This window comes from Primulina tabacum, chromosome 1, assembly GCF_025594145.1.
Source record: "Primulina tabacum isolate GXHZ01 chromosome 1, ASM2559414v2, whole genome shotgun sequence".
Taxonomy (NCBI): Eukaryota; Viridiplantae; Streptophyta; class Magnoliopsida; order Lamiales; family Gesneriaceae; genus Primulina; species Primulina tabacum.
The window spans coordinates 28649777-28664598 of NC_134550.1; positions in this window are offsets into that span (position 1 = coordinate 28649777).

Sequence of the window (14822 nt, forward strand, 5' to 3'; positions counted from 1 at the left end):
GAAAGAATCAGATCGAATGATTCTTGGACTAGAGTTTCTCGAGGAACACAAACCTTGGAAACAACTAGAGTATGGAATGGAATTTATGGCAGAAGATAAGATGTGGAAAATTCAATGACCACAAGCCCATTCTCCATATACATTCCAATAGGAATGTTGTATGAACAATATAAGGCAGAATACTTTTCTGCTTATATTGATTCAGGTGCTGGAATCTGTACAGCAAAACGAGGAGTTTTTCCAAATAATTTGGAAGAAGAATTACCCAAGATTGTTGGAAGAGATTTTTCCAGAAGAATCTTAATCTTATGTATAGGGATTAAGATGACTGAAATCATGATTGGCGGTGCTGGGCAAACACCTTGGTACAAGGTAAAAACACCGCCAATTTATTTTCATGATATAGGAGCTGATATTTTACTAGGAAATAATTTCCTACAAATGTTCAAGTCCTATACTCAAGAAAATGAGACTAGACGATTAGTCTTCACAACACACTGTGATCACAAAATCATAGTCCAGAGACTACGAGAGGCATTTTACAGAAAATTGCCGATCCAGTTTCGCAGCAAGCGTGGTGATTCAGGACAACTTCTGAACCCAAAAATGAAGGATTCTAGACGGTTTGGAGAAACAATGCTCCAGTTAAGAGCAGATCAAGTACTCAAACCAGAAGATATAGAATGCCTTAAGATAACTCTACAAATAAATGAAGTAGAGTTCGAATCTAAGGTATCATTAGAAGATGTCAAGAAAATTATCAAAGAAAATTACAATGAATATCCCTTGGCATGGTGGGACAAAAATCAACTCAAAGCGTGCCTTAAGATTAAAGAATGCAAAGAGTATGAATTTGTCCGTTGCAAGCATATCCCAATGAATATCATTGATCAAAGGGATATGCAGATTATAATCAAGGAACATTTGGATCTTGGTTTAATCAAAGCAGGTATGTCACCATATAGCAGTCCAGGTTTCCTGGTAAGAAATCATGGTGAGATAAAACGAGGAAAACCCAGACTAGTTATTAATTACCAAGAAAATAATAAGATTTTGGAATTTGATGGGTATTTTATACCTAGTAGAGAACACTTGATTAGTTGCATTCGCAACGCCAAGATATTCTCTAAGTTTGACTGTAAGTCTGGATTTTACAAAATTCGGATGCAGGAAGAAAGCAAGAAATTCACAGCTTTCTCCACACCTCAAGGATATTACATTTGGGAAGTATTACCAATGAGATTGGCTAATTCACCCCAGATATTTCAAAAGAAAATGGATAATCTTTTTAAAGATTATTTTAAATTTATGTTTGTTTATATTGACGATGTTTTAATAGCATCTAGAAATATGGATGAACATGTTAACCACTTGGAGATTTTCTCTAAGGTTTGTAAGAAAAAAAAGACTGGTTTTATCTGAAAAGAAAGCAGTCATTGCAACAAGAAAGATTGAATTCCTCGGAATTGAAATCGATGAGTCAGGAATAATTCTGCAAGACCACATAGTCGAAAAGGTGCAGAATTTTCCAGAAAGTCTCAAAGACAAGAAACAACTTCAAAGTTTTCTAGGAGTTGTTAATTTTGCTGGGATGTTTATTAAAAACCTAGCAAAACACATGTAGGTGTTTAGTCTATTATTGAAAAAAGATGCAAGATTTATATGGACAAAAGAGCACACATAAGGACTTGTCTATTTAAAGGAGATTTGTAAGAATCTTCCAAAAATGGCGATTCCTCAAGATGAAGATGATCTGGTATTATATACTGATGCCAGTGATCATTGGTGGGCAGCAGTTCTTACTAATCTCACACCAGATGGAGAACAACCATGTAGATATTGCAGCGGGTTATTGTTAGATGCAGAAGCCATCAGATGGCATATCAATGAGAAGGAATTTTATGCAGTAAAAAGGGATTTTGAAAAATGGCCATTATTTTTGCTTGCAAAGAAATTTACTTTGAAAGTTGATAACACACAAGTAAAAGCTTTCTTAAGGAATAGAATTGAGTCTAAACCAGAGAAGGCTAGATTATTAAGTGGCAGGCACTATGTCAGAATTATATTTTTGATATTGTGATAATAAAATCTCATGAAAATATTCTTGCAGATTTTTTAACAAGAGATGGATAGCGGTGATATCGATGCCATCATCAAAATGCAGAGGCATTTGAGGGAGCACCTTGAAATGCTTCAAAACGAGTTTAACAAGCTAATCGTAAACGCAGAAGTTGCGGGAAGACTACAACAAGCCGATAAGAGAGTTGTCTCTGATCGAATTACAGGATGTTTACAGGCTTATACTCAGTTATGGTCTGTAACACAAAGGCCTATCCTCCAAGGCTTTGAGAAGCCGTTGGTTTCCCAAATGGAGAGTTTTCGAGTACACGACTCTATACCTGGAGCAGGGGATTCGAATACCCCTAGCACAAGTGTTAATGCGGGATCATCTCCAGATGAGTCGACTGAAACAAAATTGAGACTCTTGATCCTTATCTTGAGTCATCAAGTCAACCCTTCACCTCGGGGATTGAAGAGGGAGAGATCAACCTTAGGCCTCGTACTGACAAAGACAAATCTAAGGTTGGTACTAATGAAGTTGCAATTTCTCCATTTCAGGTTTACCAACAAAACTGGGAGAAGTTAAAAACAAGAGTGGGCATTAACCCAGCTACCAATATGGTTGATGTTTCAGGGAAATATCCTAGGGTATGGATGAAACCTAATTCATATCCCAAAGAGGTCAAAGCCTGGTATGAATTCGGGGCCCTTGCCTCAGTTTATACAACATCACCCAGCTTTCCGGAAATTTCAGGATTACCTAAATGGATCCAGGAAGTTGTTCACGAAACTTGGGCAAATAACGATTATTTGTCCAGAGGAGATGTTTTGGAGCTATACTTTTTAAGTGCAGCACCAGAACTAGCAGGGAAAGGTTCACACGAAGCCTTTCATTTCATCAAGTTAAGGAGGCCAGATACAAATATTCAGAAATTTATCAAGGACCCTCCGACAGAAGAAACACCCCTGGTTGCTTCAATTACTGAAGACGATATTTCAACCAGAAGAGCATGGGGTTTATGGGTCTGTCTTACTGAGATGGACAAAGTCAAGTTTCCATTTAAGTTTTATCAAAATTCTTTAAATGGATCGTTTCTGTTAAACACCATGACAGGAAAAACCACAAGTTTTGCGGAAGAAATATTTGAAAAGAAAAGAAATATTCTGTGGAACAGCAATCTGCCGGCAAGTAAAGAGACTCGTCGAAAATTCTGCAATATGGCACATGTAGGAAGATGGTTAGAAAACATCTGTCCTGAATGTCAGAATCAGAAAGAACCAGAATTCGGTAAATGTTTCAAACCGAGATCTGATCGGAAACATTTTACCGAAACAAGGACAAGCAGGGAAGGACCACAAGCACATTTTCCTCGATGAAACAAAAAGCCAAAGATTCCTCGACAAATTTGAAAGTGGACATGTGATTATCCCACCGAGAAAAGAAGGACCACCATATGAAAAATCATGTGAGTGGAATTCAAGGACCGCCAATAATCGGTGGAAAAAGAACAAGGACCACCAATAATAGGTGAAAAATGACAAAGGACATTGGATTCCTTATCTTTAAAGATAAGGGAAATCTAATAAACAGACAAGAAACTGGACCCAATTAAATCTATAAAAAAGACCAAACGGGAACCAGCAAATCACACTAGACTTAAACCAAACTGGAAACAAAATGTATTTTTCATATCTCAGAGTTTCCAGAAAAAGGATTAAGGCAACAAAAAAAGAGCTGAAAAATTACAAAGAATATCAAAAAAGGCTCGATGAAACAGGAAGAGAAATACAAGCTGATCTAATCCAGGTGCATATAAACTATTTATGCCGACAGATAAAGATTCAAGAAATGACTGTTTCTAGATTAATGATCTAGAAAAAGACAAATCAAGAAAAGATGGAGGGACCATCTTAAGAGGACCACCCAACCACTACATGGTCCATATGCAAGCTGTAAAGGCTTATCAAGATTTGGAATCCGTGTTTCAAATCCGAAGAAGCCTTCTATAAATAAGACATGAAGAAGGAAGTGAAGATCATCGAACATTTTCCTCATTTCTGTCAAGAATAAATTGTAATATTTTCGCTTTCTAGTTTATGAGTTTTTCAAGTTCGGCTACTATTAGTAGCTAAACAAGTTCCTCCTCCTCTACAGGAGGTTTCAATGCATTAATAAATGTTTGTGTTTGAATAAAAGAGATCTTTGCTCAAGCCCCTCTCATGTATTATTTTAAAAGTTTTATCTTTTATTGTACACCATAAGGTAGGAAACAAATCAGGGTTATGCCAAGTACTGCTGAAAGAATCTACGTTGGTAACCAACGGTTGCGATCGCGTGGTTGGGCTGTGAGGAGCAGTCTGTAAAATATGGTGGATATAACCCGGCGGTACTCCGGTTAAAGAGGTAAAAGATTTAATTTATTTTACGGAAGCATGATGGGCCTTTAATCATAAAAGAAAAGCAATTAATTTAAAATAAGGTTGAGGGGTATTTTGGGAAAAGGGGGAGTGAAAGTAAAGTTGAAAGATTTTAGGGAGTGATTTGTAAGTTGCCCATGTATTATATTAATCTATTAATTTATTAATATTTGTGTCTATTTAATGCAATCCTCAATTTAAATAAATTTGTATTAAACATTACAAACACATAAAATATACTTCTAAAATGATATAACTTAAAATAAAAGTAATGAGTAAATAAAATAAAGTAATTTAGGAAAACTTTACATGAAATAATAACATTTCAATAAAAATAACGTATAGAAATAAAAACAAAAATATATATTTAGGTTATTTTTGATAATAAATATAATAATAGATGGTAAAATAAAATATTATAGTAATTAATTTTTATTATTAATTTATTTTAATAGCAAATAGGTGTCGTCAAGTTAAAGAAACACTTGCCAAATTATGTAAAAATAAGTTTGACATACAGTAAATAATGAACATAGGTACGTATAAAAAAATCGAATTTTTTACACAACACTCATATTCCACACAGAAATCAAATTGTACAAGAAGTGTAACAATATCATCAACCGATTTGCCCAAAAAATCAAGAATCACGAAGAACAAATTTTTCAAAATTTGTTGTTGATCGTTTGCGAAATGAAAAAAATGTCATCATAAAATTTGTAGATCGTCTCAAAATACATAAACCTAGAAAAATACAGTTGAGCATGGCTAACGGAGTGGCAACACACAACGCCGCACCGACGTATTAATCTCATGCGCTGTCTCGATTTTATGGTTTCCGAATCCCGACCATTTCTGTATTATCTTTAGGCATTCCTAGAAATTTTGGACATTTTTGGACAAATGTCTTAATTAATAGGAATTTTTAAAGTCTTGTTTAAAACTATTCAGTACAAGTTTTGTAGAATTTTTTAAAGATTCCAACATCTATTACTGTCTTAACCACTGTAAAATTAGTAACATTATATTTATATAAAATAATCTTGACTTGGTATTGATACCGAGACTAAAAAAAAATAAGTTACCATTGTGAGGATTCAACCGTCGGGTTTATTACTGATTTAATCAATTATGGTCATTTTGGCATACGGCCTATAATTTACCGTATTGTTTCATAACTATCGATTTATTCATATAAATATATATATATATGTATGTATATATATATATGTATACATATGTATATAGTATCATATCATGTACTTCTAATTTTATTGGTCATATTGTACTTCATATTGAATTTCTGGATTTATTGATTCCTGACTGTTATCGATATGCTATTACTGATGGAATGATGAATGAATTTGGAGCTCATGACAACGGTCTATGTACCGAATGCTAGTCCACTGGACAATGCAGATGGCTCGGAAATGTAAGTCCAATGAACAACGGGCTTAAAACCTGGTATATGGTTCATATGAACAACGTGATTTCGGTCTGAAAACGTGAGTTCACATTGGCTCGTAAATGATCGATTATATGGATCCTATTTGAGTAGGTGGAAAAAATGTCACACCAAATGTTGGAGGGAACTATCTCTTTAGCCAACGTATTCACTTCAGAGTACTGAACAGTCACTACATGTCACTTGTTAAGATATTTTCATAATGATATGTTACTATTAATACATGTAATCTCATATTGAATTATTACACTAATAAATTTTTGTTTGACTTATATATAATCTCAATTTTATTCACTCACTAAGTACACAAAGATTTAACCTCTATTTTTTCGATTTATTGTAAATTCCAAATATATGATTACAAAACTCCGAATATAATGGAAATTGAGAATGAAAACATTGACTCAGCAAGATTGTGACCAGTTGAATACTTATTTTTATCTTTTGTAAAGTCAAAAATTATAGACGATTTCACTGTAATAAGTATAAGCTAATGATGATATTACGATTTTGAGAGCTCACAATCTATAGCTCTACATGACGTTATATTTTCATAATAAAACAAAATTGCATTAAAATTTGATTAGATGAATTTATTAATCCATTTTATACATTTAAATACCAATCAATTAATTAATTTAAAAATTAGTTACTAGATATATAGTTGCGTTAGAACATTTAGATAAATTATTTTTAGCTCTTACAAAATATATAATATAGATCCAATTTTATGTTTATAATATAAGTTTCTACTCAAAACATCACACAGCTTTCAACGCAACTTAAATTCTGTTAATTTATTGATAATTTCAAATGTAGTTTAATTAAGCCTATAAATCCACCGTCCATAGATAAACTCCTACTAGAGCCCAACAATTACTTGTATATAACATTTTAATAATATGAGCAAGCCTTTATTTTTATCATTAAAACCCAAAAACTTATATGTGATATCCATAACCCTACAAGTACATGGGTTAGCCTGGCCCACTAATTGGGTTGCCCCTGTGACTGTGGCTAGAAAAAATATCGAATTTTTTTTTTTTTATACCGAGATTATCGTACCGAAAAAATATCGAATTTACCGAAATTTTCGGTACCGAAAATTTCGGTACGGTAACGGTACGGTAAGAATACCGAAATTTTCGGTACAGTAACGGTATGCAATTTGAAAATTTCGGTATATATCGGAATACCGAAATACCGAAAAAATATATAAAAAATTTAAAATATATAATATTTTAAAACAATAAAGTCATAAAAATTTTAAAATGTAATATTTTTTTTGGTATAAAATGGTATATACCGATACCGTACCGAAATCTCGATATACCGTACAATTTCGGTATAATCGGTATACTAGTTATATTTATCGAATTTTTCGGTATATCGAAATTTTTGGTACGGTATCGATATGAATTTTCTTATACCGAAATTTTTGGTACGATATACGATATATGATTTTTGGTACGTTACGGTACGATATACCACCCCTAACTGTGGCGGCGAGCAGCCGAGCACGGATCTTTGCAAATCCAAGCACGACGAAGGTGGATATCGGCAAATCTAAGTGCTACAGCGGCAAATCTAGACTTGTGCATGCGTGGCTTGGATGTGTGGAAGTTATGGTTTTAGCGTGTGGTACAGTGTGGGATGGTTGACCATTGAAGGCTCATCCCAAAATTCGTTATTCCAATCTGGTTAGATACACAAACCAGCTAAGCATCATGCATTTTTGGATTCTATTAATTACACAGCAAAAAAATTTTCAAAAATTAATACATTCATCCACAACAATAATTTTTATAGTAAATTAGCAAAAATAATAATTATTATTATTATAAATTACAACCTAACCATTCACATCACTCTTTAAAGAAAAATGATTCATTATTAATATACAAATATAAGTATATTGTTGTTAGTATACATACTGGAGCGGGTTTATTAAAAATGGTTACCCACCCCGAATCGCTTAGGACAGATTGATCGGGTTTAGATTCGGCCCAAACAAGACGTTTCATGCTATCGACCAAGACAGAATGACATCAGCATAGTTTAACAATTAGATTGAAAAAGACAAATATCTTAGCATAAGATCCATACAAATCAGTCTATATCATAATCTATATCATAATCAAAATTTTCTTTACTCTGAAAAGTGAAAAAAACATAATGCGGAAGTGTTCATACTCGATAACACAGTTATAACACAATTAAAAACGTAAATGTAGCCGCTACTGAAACGTAAATCTTTCACTGTCCTCAGCAAATGGTGGTCGATCGAACACAACATATAACGAATACATATGAGTTTTCGAAAATGATATAAAAACAAAACATGTCATAAATAGAATGTAAATGTATGTCACTAAAATTTCATCTAATTGGATTACTAATCAGCCCTTAATTGTTAATCTTCTAAGGGACGTATACCATATAACAGTTATAATCACACCTTGTAAGCGCCGTATCATATCGCAATTCGGAATTCTTTTCAATATCAAGTTCAAACCATAATATTACTCTAAACAAAGTAATTATTTCAAAACAAAACATGTAGAGAACTGTTGCGTGTTTTCTTAATTGCTCGCAAGCGCACGACGTCAAATTATAGTAAAATGTATTTTTTGAGTACAAGTGTCGATCCCACGAGGAATGTGTATATAAATGTATAGTACTTGTGATTAAAATAGTCTCGACTTTATTTAGAATAATCAATTAAAAGATTTGTTTGCAAGAATAACTAAATTGAAAATGTATTTAAATGTAACACCAATTTATAGCAATTAACAATGGAATAAAAGATATAGATGTCCGATTTCACGCAACTGTCCACTATGTGTAATTTCTTGTAGCTATGTTATAAAAATCCTTCTTATTCATTAGCCAAGAATCCTATAATTATCTACTCCCTCTCCCGAGTGTTAAGTAGACTGTAATTATCTAAAAATGGATTGCAACGTTCCCATCAACAATCTACAAATAAATAACACTTCAAGCACTAGATTCTCTATGGACTTCGATAGCATTATAGGCCCTCCCGAACTCTATAAATACCATTGATGTATTTTTCTCATTTCTTGTTTATAATTTACTCTTCGGAGTGATAAATTGTAAACATATAAATCATTCAAATTATGGCCAATAAATTGAAAGCATTAAGATTAGAACAATACAAATGAACAATATGAAGAACTTAAATAGCTTAGTTCATAGATTCTAACACATGGTTTCTAGTTTTGTTCCATCTTTTCTCTAGAAATAAAAATTAGTTCATAATAACACAAGTAAAACAACAAAACATGGTTTTAAAACAAGACATATCAACTGAAAAATAAAAGAAAGAAGAATTTAGAACAAGAGTTTGAAGTGCTGATTTCGTCCCCGGAGTTGTGCAAAAGGTTTCCCAAGAACTTGATGAACTTGAGTCTTCAATCTTCTAGCAGCAGCCTACACTCTTCCCTTGGCTCCCCAATACCCTAGATGGTAAGTAAATGATGTCTTTTTATAGTCCCAGACAAGCCTCAATTCGCAGCACACCAAAATATTGGACTTCCATGCGCAGCACACCAAAATACAGATTTTTCGGATTCTGTCTTGCAAAGAGCGTAGGTGCGATATAGCCTCTGTATTTTTTTTTATCTTTTTCACTTTCCAATTCAACTAATACTTCAAACTCTCATTTTAAGCTTCCAAACTACAACAACAAAAACAACAACAAATCACATAAAACCTGCTCAAGAATCACAAAATTTCAAGTTAAAAACAAGTAATAAAAGTTCAATAAATTGCACTTATCAAACTCCCCCAAACTTAGGATTTTGCTAGTCCCGAGCAAAATAAAACAATACAAACAAACAAGTCATGAAATATTTTTAAAAGAACTTGGCCTCAAGATAATTTAACTAACTCTTAATGCATTCACAAGTCACATCAATCCAACCAATTTTTTCATCCGGATATAATCATGCAATCGGTTAATTTTCTTAACTTCTAATCTCTTCAACTCATGTTTCAAAACATTCTCCATCGATTTCAATTTTTACAAACACAATCAAGAGGTCTTTTTCGGTAAAAATTGGGTTCAAAGCAATATTCATTCAAGAAAGGAGTACCCAATAAATATTTGATGTAATGAGGTGTGTGTAAAGTTGATCAAGATTCGTACTCAATGTAAGTGTTTATCGATTGTCCATAGGCTTGATCCTCTCAATCCCTCTCCACTAGTATATTGGACAACTATGACTTGGTCAATAGGATTTGCAATGCTTGTAATGTTAGGCCTTGGCTCATGGCTACAAATGAAGATTTGAAATTCAAATAAGGGAGTAAATTGAATTTTTATCTCTTTTCCAAACTCCACTTTTTTCTTTTATCTCCATCTTTTATTCATTTCATCTCTCTTTTTTTTTTCCTTTTTTTTTTCCAACTTCTTCAATCAAACATCATTCATTTTTTTCTTTTCTTTTGTAGGGTAATTTCAATTTCTTTAATCATTCGAGTTCTTACTCCCTTGAGAAGTTAGGAAATTAATGTATAAGATATTCAAAGGGGTGGTAAATGTGAAATATTTGAAACGATGTCGATAGGGGGTCTTTTACACATATTTACGTTTGCAATTCGAATTCATATAAGCTACAAAGAGGTGACAAATGATAAATTATTTTTATTTGGTAGCTTGAAAGGCTCAATCGATCCAAAAAAATCACCTAAATCATTCCTAAATCATAAGTTGTCCGTATTTCGCCTCGAGTGTTGTTTGGATAGTTCTTGACAAAATCTCAATTCACCAACACAGAGTAGAATCTAATCATCGTGAAAAATGGTGTCTCAATGCATCAACCAAATACATATATATTCAAAAGAAAATCGCAGAGTTGTTTAAAAATTATAAGTCTCAAACTTACCAAATCTCATGATTGTTCTCTAAATTTTTCAAATTGATTGATGAAATGAATGAAATACATGACATTTCTTCTCAATACACAAATTTTGTTCATCATTGGCCATTTCAAAAATTTTCATGACTATGACACTACAAACACACAAGAAAAAAACTCAAAAGTAGATAAAACACTCAAATAAAACTAAATGACACTACAAACACACAAGCTAAAATAAATAACATCTCCCCCAAACTTAAATATGTGCATCGCCCTCGATGTAAATGATCGTGAAAGTTAGGGGAATACACATACCTCGAGCAATGAACGTCAGTGGTCATTACCGTGTCAGTGATTTCAAGGAATGTTCTGAGATGTAGATGAGGATCTGCAGTAGCGGCTCCCCCAAATTGGTTCTGTTAAACCATGTTTATCAATGCGGGCTTGAGCTCAAAGTTGTTTGCATTAATAGTCCCTCGTGCTATGCCCGAATAATGAGCATTTAGTACCGGCCTAAAATGATCTCTGATGGGTATTGCAGGGGGTGGATTTTCGTTATCTCTGTTGTCAGCCATTGTTTGAATCGCTTCTCTTCTTGCCTTTCTTAATCTTCTTGTGGTTCTTTCGATCTCGGGATCAAAGATAAGCAAGTCAAGATTTTGCGATCTTCGCATTCACTGTCAAACAAAGATAAGAAACAAATCAATGTTTAATGTAATACAATAAAAGATGCTCTTAATTAAAATCTAGACTAATTGGTAACAATACCAATACAAATTTAAAATAAACATCCCTGGTAACGGCGTCAAAATTTTTTTGCGTGTTTTCTTGATTGCTCGCAAGCGCACGACGTCAAGTTATAGTAAAATGTATTGTTTGAGTACAAGTGTCGATCCCACGAGGAATGTGTATATAAATGTATATTAGTACTTGTGATTAAAATAGTCTCAACTTTATTTAGAATAATCAATTAAAAGATTTGTTTGCAAGAATAACAAAATTGAAAATGGATTTAAATGTAACACCAATTTATAGCAATTAACAATGGAATAAAAGATATAGAGGTCCGATTTCACGCAACTGTCCACCATTTGTAATTTCTTGTAGCTATGTTATAAAAATCATTCTTATTCATTAGCCAAGAATCCTATAATTATCTACTCCCTCTCCCGAGTGTTAAGTAGACTGTAATTATCTAAAAATGGATTGCAACGTTCCCATCAACAATCTACAAATAAATAACACTTCAAGCACTAGATTCTCTATGGACTTCGATAACATTATAGGCCCTCCCGAACTCTATAAATACCATTGATGTATTTTTCTCATTTCTTGTTTATAATTTACTCTTCCGAGTGATAAATTGTAAACATATAAATCATTCAAATTATGGCCAATAAATTAAAAGCATTAAGATTAGAACAATACAAATAAACAATATGAAGAACTTAAATAGCTTAGTTTATAGATTCTAACACATGGTTTCTAGTTTTGTTCCATCTTTTCTCTAAAAATAAAAATTAGTTCATAATAACACAAGCAAAACAACAAAATATGGTTTTAAAACAAGACATATCAACTGAAAAATAAAAGAAAGAAGAACTTAGAACAAGAGTTTGAAGTGCTGATTTCGTCCCCGGAGTTGTCCAAAAGGTTTCCCAAGAATTTGATGAAATTGAGTCTTCAATCTTCTAGCAGCAACCTCCACTCTTCCCTTGGCTCCCCAATACCCTAGATAGTAAGTAAATGATGTCTTTTTATAGTCCCAGACAAGCCTCAATTCGCAGCACACCAAAATCTTGGACTTTCATGCGCAGCACAACAAAATACAGATTTTTCGGATTCTGTCTTTCAAGGAGCGCGGGTGCGATATTGCCTCTGTATTTTTTTTTTATCTTTTGTACTTTCCAATTCAACACTTTAATACTCCAAACTCTCATTCTAAGCTTCCAAACTACAACAACAAAAACAACAACAAATCGCATAAAACCTGCTCAAGAATTACAAAATTCCAAGTTAAAAACAAGTAATAAAAGTGCAATAAATTGCACTTATCAAGAACTAAGAAGACTTGCTCCACCGATTTAAAATATAGACCTATCTTTAAAACAGTAAGCTCACTGACTCACTCACAGATCCTTGTTCAACAAATGTGGACGAAAATTGGCTGCTCGAAAAAGCCTTTTCCTTGCGGCCAAAATTCTGCTCGAACAAGGAGTCTACTTGATGATCAAAATGGCTCGAACTTGGACTGAACTTTCGTTCTAAAATGGGCAGATTTTGCTCGAGTTTTCTGCCCTTTATCCTTGTTGGAACTTTTCAAGTTCGCAATCTTGATTATGATGTTAACAAAACTTGTTATTGTGTTTCTAACATATTTACTCAAGTGTGAAGTTGCAAACACAAGAAGCAAGCTGAAACTGAATTTTGGACAAATTGAATTTCTGGCGAGCTTCGGTATTTTGATAATATCTCTCATTTGGATTATCCAAATGACAATCCGCTAACTGGACTGATTAGAAAACTCGATTTGGAACAAATCGTACTTTACGTCAGTTGGGCAAAATCGGATGTTATCATGGTCTAACTGATCGCTCAATTACCGAACTGATCACACGAAAACAGCAATCAGTTGAGTTTGAGCAGCTGCGGTATTTTGGTCATATCTCTCAGCTCGGTTATCGAAATGAAGCGATTCAGTATGCGTTGGAAAGATAAGACGATGATCTACAAATCATCTTCAGAAGTCAAAGTCTGAATCAAAGCCTAAAATGTTGATAAATGACGATGAAGTTACTGGTTCGGCACAAACTGAAATCAGCTAGGCTGATTTCAGCACACCAGCTGAAACTGAGCCAACTGAACCAACTGCTGACCAGTTGACCAACCAACTGAACTGAACCAGCTGCTGACCGACTGAAACTGAACCAGACCAGCTGAAGACCTGTTGAACCAGACTAGCTGAAACTGAACCAGACCAGCTGAAGACCAGTTGAACGAGTCCAACTGAACCAGTTGAACTGAACCAGACCAACTGAACCAGTTGAACTGATTGACCAGTTAAGTTGACCAGTCGAGAAAATGTCCAGCAAGACGAATTTGACCGTTGCAATTCCAGAAACAGCACAGAAACTTTCTAACGGTCATATTCCTGTGTCTAACGTATATATCAGTGTTGGAGCCTATAAATACAACATATTGAAGATCAAACAACAGCTTTTGAAGTGGATTCAAAGCATGGGCAGTTAGCATGAAGATATCAGCTAGTTGAGAGCACAAGCCCTTGTGTGAGGATACATTTGAGATATACACCGTAAATGATAAATTCCTCACACACAATCACTCACACATATACAAGAGAGTTGAATTTCAAAGATTAGTTGAGTGAGTCTTGCACAAAGACAATAAACTTGTGTATGTAGTCTTTGCATATGAGACATTAAACAATATGTTGATTGTGAGGTGCTGCCTACAATCTTGAGTGCTAGGAGTTCTAGTTGGATGCTGCCCTTCCGGAATGGGTTTGTACAAGTAGTTGTATAAATCAAAGTCTTATAGTGGATCCTTCCCAAGGGAAAGAAGGGGTGACGTAGGAGTGTTTGAAATCTCCAAACATCCATAAACAAATTCGTGTCTATTTGTTTATTGCATTTGCTTATCATTTTCACTGTTTTTAAAGATGCATTGTTGAAGCATTTTATGTGTTCTTCAAATATCAAAATATTGTATACCAAGTGTTTGATAAAATGCATCAATTGAATATTTTTACTCATTCAACTTGCATATATTTTAAGTGGTTTACAAAATATTTATTCGGTTTCTACGAAGGATTATTTCAAGTATTTTTCGTTTGGTTTGAACACCAAACTCGATTTAATTCATCGGTGTTCAATATTTCAAGAATCGAGCTATTTTAGCTCAACGATTACCCCCCTAATTCAATCCTAACAATCCTTGCTCAAAATTTCAGTGTGTGCCTTTCTTCAAGGCTT